The sequence below is a fragment of the Pelodiscus sinensis genome, chromosome 4 (assembly GCF_052426305.1).
Source record: "Pelodiscus sinensis isolate ZL-2025 chromosome 4, ASM5242630v1, whole genome shotgun sequence".
Classification (NCBI taxonomy): domain Eukaryota; kingdom Metazoa; phylum Chordata; order Testudines; family Trionychidae; genus Pelodiscus; species Pelodiscus sinensis.
The window spans coordinates 49913288-49920406 of NC_143055.1; the positions used below are offsets into that span (position 1 = coordinate 49913288).

Sequence of the window (7119 nt, forward strand, 5' to 3'; positions counted from 1 at the left end):
GTCGGTGTGGTGGGAAGCACTGGGCAGGTTTGTCAATTTGGGTGCTAGTAGTGGAGGAGTCTGGGGGGGGGGAGGGAGTTGTGGTGGGACTGTGGGGAACGGTTCTGGGCAGTAGGGGGGTGTCTCTGTGGGGTACTGGGCAGTTGTGGGGCTGGAGGGTTGCTAGGGCAGGGCGGTGGTGTCCAGGGCAGTGTGCACGTGTGTGGGGTGCAGAGGGTGTGGGGGCTGTGTGCAAGGCACGGCCTCACCTGCACAGGAGCACCACAGCTGCAGGGCTGGTCGGCCGGGGTGTGCCCAGCGCCTGCCAGTTTGCACAGTGCCCGTGCACTGGGGCCGCCCTCGCCACGCCCCATTCCCCACAAATAGCTGCTCCCCCCGCCCCACGGCTAGGCTCCGGCCACGTGCCTGCTCTCCGCCAATCGCTGCGGAGACAGAGTCGCCCGCACCCACAACGCGGGTCCCCTCCTCTGCTCGCCACCCCCAGCGCGTGCAGGGGACGCGCTCGAGGTCTCGCGGTAACTGCCCGCTGCTATTTAAGCTCTCGGGCGGCCCGGGCTCGCTCTTTCCCCCGCAATGGCGCCTGGGCTGCGGGAGCCTGCGGCCGGGCCGGGGTGGGGTGCGGTGCCCGCGGCCCCGGGCTCGCCTGCAGACGCGGCGGTGACGAGGCGGCCTCCGCAGGTAGCTACGTCCAGGCTCGTGTCCGACCTGGGCCTTGCCGGCCCCACAAACCTCCGCTCAGCGCAGCCCGCCGGTGCCGCCTCCCCTCGCGCGCCTCGTGCTTTTCTCCCCCTTCCCCCATCGCTCCCGGCGCTGCGGCCCCCCCCCCCCCCCCCCAGCAGTAACCCTGGATTCCCTGTAGGACTGTCTGGGGGGAACCTAAAGCTTCAGAGAGTCTCGGGGGTGGAAAACGTTTGGAATGAAACATGCACGTTGAGTAGGTTTTTTGAAAGGTTTTTACTCTGTTGAACATCCTGTGACCTTTTACTAGATTCCTTGTGTAGAACTGTTGCCATGTGCTTTAATCCTCAGGCGTGAATGGCTCCTGGATACTTTGTTACAATATGTAGTTAAGATAATAACAAAGTCACTCCATTGTAAAAGTGAACTCTTACTCTTTCCCAGGGCTTACACTAGTTTTAATGACTGCCAGTTTGGGAAACCAAATATTTTCCCTAAACTTTTGGTTTTAGAAAACATTAACTATGTATAACCCCATTTGATCTCGCTGGTTGTTTAAATATAAGCAAGTGATTTTTATCTTTATCATTTTTTTTAAAATGCGGTGTAGATAAATGCTCATGAAGGCATCACTTAAGAATGGCTCCTCTGATGGAAGGTAAGTGTTTCTAATTGAATGAAAGTTAGCTTGGCTTGACTTGAATTTTTGCCTACAGATCAATTGTAAATTGCAGTGAGTTCTATCAAGAATACTAAAATGCTTGTTAATGCATCCCCTTTTTTGCTTTGCCCTCTTAAGGTAGACTGTGCTTTAAGTGGCCAACACAGAGGGGTATAGTAACACTCTCTAAAACCCAGAGGTGAGATGAAAACTCTTCTCTGGATCCTGTCGGGAGGCACAAACTTATGACAAATCTAATGTATTAAATTTATTCAAAAGTAAATTTGTTTTTTGGGGGGTTCATTTACTTAAATGTGACTTATGTGTACAAGAGGATCTAGTAGATACAGTATACTTAGATTTTCAAAAAGTCTTTGACAAGGTCCCTCACCAAAGGCTGGGGAAAGCGCTCTCTTATATCTGTAACTCGTTAAAAGATAAGATGGGGAAACAAAGGGGAGTTATAAATGATCTATTCTCAGAATGGAGAGAAATAGAGTAGTGTCCCCCAAGGATCTGTTCTGGGACCAGTTCTGTTCAACATATTCATAAACGATCTGGAGAAAGTAAACCGTGAAGTGGCAAAACTTGCAGGTGATACAAAGCTACCCAATGATTTTGAATGTTGATAAATGCAAAATAAGGCACATTAGATAATCCCAACTATACACATAAAATGATGGGCTCTAAATTAGCTGTTACTATTCAAAGATCTTGCCAACATTGTGGATAGTTCTCTGAAAACATCCACTCTATGCATCAGCAGTCAGTGAACAGAATGTTGGAAATTGTCTAATCTATCCCTTTCTTAATATTGCCTATATAAATTTATGGTATATCAACATCTTGAATACTGTGCAGATGTGGTCATGTCTCAAAGAAGAATTGGAAATGTTAAAAAGGCAACAAAAATGGTTAGGGTTATAGAATGGCTTCCATTTAAGGAGAGATTAATAAGATTTGGACTTCTCAGCTTGGAAAAGAGATGATGAGATATGATAGGAGTCTGTAAAATCATGACTAGTGTGGAGAAAGCTGACAAGTATTTACTCCTATGCATAACAGGAGGTCACCAAATGACAATAAAAGATAGTATTTCTTCACACTAGGCACAACTCTTGCCAGAGGATGTTGTGAAGGACAAGACTTTAATAGGGTTCAAAAAAAGAATTGGAAAAATCCATGGAGCATAGGTCCATCAATTGCTGTTAGCCAGAATGGGCAGAGAGTGTGTCCCTACCCTCTACCTGCCTGAAGCTGGGAATGAGTGACAGGGAGTGTCCTGTTCTATTAATTTCCTTTTGGGGTATCTAGCATGGCCATTGTCAGACAGATACTGGACTAGATGGGCCTTTGGTCTGACCCAGTATGAGTGTTCTTATGAACTTTTAGTGATGGCATCAGATTGCCATGCTTAACTTCATGGTGTTAAATAATTGATTTGTGATCAAGTGATGTTTTTCCTGGTTTCAGAGGCCTCAATGTATTTGCAATAATCAGATGCCTGGATGCAAGTTCTATCAAGTGCAAGATATTTGGCATAAAAATCTCCCATTTAAAAAATGACAAATTCCCAGGAACATAATATAAATAGGAACACCAGACTGAGGTGCGTGGAAATATTTTTCTGCTTTAGAAGTAAACTGGTGGAATATATATGAATTTAGAACTCCTTATGCACCTACCTGAGATGCCTTCATGAAAACTTAACTTTGCCACTGAAGAGAATAAAACACTTCAGTGTAAGATTATTTGTTAGCCCTCTACATCACTTATTTTTGTGATGGGGGAATTATAATTCTGACACTTCAGAGATAGCTGCTGTTAATCTATTTCAGGAAAAACAAGGAATCCTCTGGAACCTTAAAGATGCATAAGCTTGTTTTTTTCCCATTCAGTAGCTTGAATTTCATTCTTGGCTCCTTGTATGTTGTAGACAAAGCCTTTAGTGCCAAGCTATTGATTTGATCTGCAAAACTTGTAAAGGTATTAAATCTAACTAGTGTAAACAACTTGTGTGTGCTCTTAAATTTAAAGCTTGGCTTACATTGACTTAGTTGACCTCCACTTTAATTGGAAATGGATGAGGAAAGCTTGAGGCATACTGGAGGCATGACAAATTATTATATATTGCCATTGTGAGTTACTTTGTTAGTGTTAACTCTTGTTTTGTTTTTAAACAGGGGGAAAAACGGGATTTGAACTTGCAGCTCCTGATTGGTGGTAGTTGACTGATTCCATCCATGATCATTTAACAACTTGCTGTAATGTATCGTTTCTAGAAAAATCCTAAGAGTAAGAAAATGGCTAGAATGGTATAACCCATCTCATTGCAGATGACATTGACCTTATCTTACCTCAAACAATTTAATCCAATTTATTAGTTTCAAATAACATAAGAATTTTATGGCACATGAAGATATATTTCAACTAGTATTTAAAGTAACAACATCTTATAAAAACAGCAAAATTTCTCATAAGCCCCTAAAATTGCACTGTGTATGTAGGATGGAAAGATATACACACCTTAGAATCCCTCTGATGTGTAGATTTTCTAAAACATCTTCAGTTGGTTTCCCATAACTAGTTTATAGAAATAATAGAATGCAAAAATGACCATTTGCCTAGTGTGGTCCTTACACTTACTCTACCTCCAAATGAGAGAGGCCTGCCTTGCTTGCTTATGCAAAGAATGTCAGCAGCACTACACCAATAAATTACAAGCCTAAATGTATTTTAAAAAAAAGAGCAGAATCTTCTCCTATATTCTGCCTTTTTTGGTCTCAGACTCAGCCACACTTCAATCAGATCTATGTAATTCAGTGGACAATTGTCCATTTTTAATTTAAGGCCCCAGGAATGGGGTGGAATGTTGGCAATCCTTTATTTGACAGACCTAACCAGTGCATCTTCACCTACTTATTCCTTGGTTAAACCTGTAACTTCTGCTATAAAGTGAGTAGGTCATTTAGATGTTAAATTTTGATTTAAAAGAATGGAGAATCCACCATACCCCAAGACAGATTTTCAATGACTACCTTAGCTTCCAAACATTAATCTCAAATTTGTCAGCTATAGTAGAGTTTGAGAAACTACCTAGATATTTTTTTCTTGTATTTGCAAAAAGGGTGTATACCTGTAATAAAATGTTAAAAGACCGTGTGCGTTTGGTTTTTTTAAGTCTACATTCCATCCTGAATCAGTGATAACCAACTGGTTGATTCTGGGGGGAAGGTCCTACCCTACTCCCATGCCATTACTGTTCTAGGAAAATAGCTGTGGCGGGGAGGGGGGGGAAGAGAGTCCATTTCTGGACAATGAACACTAAGGTGCTGGTGTTGGCAGAGGGATAGTGCCTGGCATCCCTGAGGCCATATGGGCACATTGCCCCATGCTGTTCTCAGGAAGGGACAGGTAGGGTGCTAACCTTAGCCTGTCTGGGAGCTGCCCATCAGGAGGCTGCATGCCAGCTCTCCTCTATAGGTAATATTCCATGCTTCCCTTGTGGAGCTAGCACTAAATCCCCCTCCTGCACTGCAGCCCTGACCCTCCCCCAGCACCCATGCATCTGGTGTCATGCTATAAATTAGCACAAATGAGCTTAGTAACAATATATAGGTGTACAATGCTTAGGTCAAGTGGCCTGGTAAAACTATCATTAGTGTTTACTGTATTAAAAAAGATTGTAAGTGTGTTTAAAACTAAGCTTTATAAGATACTGAAAGTCCAGTTCCTCCTACAGATGTAAGCTTGACATTCATGTCATTTAATCTTAGAACCATCAGAAGCACTTTGGCAAACTCCAGCCTCAATCCCCCCAATAACTCCCAGGGTGGACAAAATATTTTGTCCTAGCAAAAGGCATGGACTTCTTGTCACACACCCCCAACCAAACTCACTAGTAGTGTACTTGATGAATTATGAGTCAAACACCCACAATTTAAGTCTACACTGCAAGACCAGGAACATAAGCTGCTAGATATCTTTAGCCACAAGATATAATCTTCCTCCAATTTAGGATAAATAGGTTGACTAGATTGCGCCCAGTATGGATCCTCATTTTCCCATCCTGCATTAGGAAGAATCTCACCTGCCTGTTGGCCTCTTGTGTCCTAGCTGCTGTTTTGCTTAATGCTTTGTAACCTATGGCCCAATGTCTTCATGGATTCTGAGTCATAGGCAGCCTTTGCTGGCTGTGCTGGAGCATTGCTGATTATGATGAATGAATGTTAGTGACTGTGGGGCTTCTCCATGCCCAGAGTAATCTTTCATGTTTATCAGTGCCAACTACAAGCTGTATTCCTGTCCCTGAAACTAACTGAGGGGTGGGGAGAATAAGCAGGTAGATAGTCAGCAACTCTTAGAATAGCAATAGAAATGTAGCCATGTTAGTCTGGTGTAGCTGAAGCAAAATGCAGAACTATGTAGCACTTTAAAGACTAACAAGATGGTTTATTAGATGATGAGTTTTCGTGGGCCAGACCCACTTCCTCAGATCAAGAAGAAAATAGTCACAACCAAATATACCAAAGGATACAATTAAAAAAAAGTGAACACATGAAAAGGACAAATCACATTTCAGAACAGGAGGAGGATGTGGGGGACAGGGGGGGAAGGAAGGAAGGTAAGTGTCTGAATTAATGATATCAGACAAGATCACAAAGAAAAAACAGTTTCTTGCCATTTCAACCAGAAAGGACACTCTTAATGATTTAACCACCTGCATTCTGCTACAAAGACCTTTTACATCTGTACTTGAAAGGGAATCCTCTGAACTGTCATTCATGTTAAAATTTGACACTCTCCGGGAGGGAATGAACAAAGACCCAAACTATCTTACCCATTACCAAGATAGCTTCCCCAGTTATCACCTCTAATACCATTAGCTCACAGACATCTAACTTTCCCCACCTCTAATATCATTAATTCACAGACACCTTCCTTCCTTCCCCCCCCGTCCCTGCATCCCCCTCCTGTTCTGAAATGTGATTTGTCCTTTTCATATGTGTTCACTTTTTTTTAATTGTATCCTTTGGTATATATGGTTGTGACTATTTTCTTCCACTATTTGATCTAAGGAAGTGGGTCTGGCCCACGAAAGCTCATCATCTAATAAACCATCTTGTTAGTCTTTAAAGTGCTACATAGTCCTGCAGTTTGCTTCAGCAACTCTTAGGACTTTCAGATTCTCTGTTGCAGGGTGAGCTTCTCTCCGTTTTCTGCAATTCCAAATGTACACTAGTAGAGGAAGGGCTGGAACAGTGTCCCTCTTCCCTCTTGTGACACAGGAGAAGTACTGCTTTTAAAGCTGAGAGCCTCTGATGCTAACAAATCCACCTTCAGCTCTTTGTTCAGAAAGCCCGCTTCAGTGGACACTACAGAGTGGGAGGTTGCAGAAGTAATCACTTCTTTGTCCCAGCTCACTGACTGTATTGAAAGGATGGTGTAGAGTGGGCATGTCAAACTGGCATTTGGAAGGCTGCATGCGGCCCGTCTGAAATTTTTTGTGGCCCCCAGAACATTTTTATAAAAGAATGAAGTGCGGCCTGCTGGCCATTTGGAGCACATGGCTGAGTCCCTGCTCATAGCCGGCAGGGCCGCTCTGCATCATAGTATCTGCTCACAGCTGGTTGGGCTGCTCTGCACATGTGCTCACGGCCGGCTGGGTGCTCTGTGATGGGCGCTCCAGCAGGCACTCACAGCTGGCCGGGCCACTCTGTGCACATGCTCAAGGCCAGCTGAGCATTCTGCACGGGGTGCTCCAGCAGTCACTCACAGCT

The 7119-nt window shown here is 43.8% G+C and overlaps 1 long non-coding RNA gene and 1 other non-coding gene across 2 annotated transcripts; both read left to right on the plus strand.

Moving 5' to 3' along the window:
- Positions 1-521: 521 nt before the first annotated feature.
- LOC102463121 (uncharacterized) lies at positions 522-4497 on the plus strand. The gene is made up of 4 exons (XR_016349407.1): positions 522-678; positions 1289-1336; positions 2813-2948; positions 3523-4497. It is a non-coding gene; the product is annotated as an uncharacterized LOC102463121 (long non-coding RNA).
- Positions 1465-1582, plus strand: LOC112544194 (small nucleolar RNA SNORA26). Its single transcript, XR_003087514.1, has one exon. It is a non-coding gene; the product is annotated as a small nucleolar RNA SNORA26 (small nucleolar RNA).
- Positions 4498-7119: the final 2622 nt, after the last annotated feature.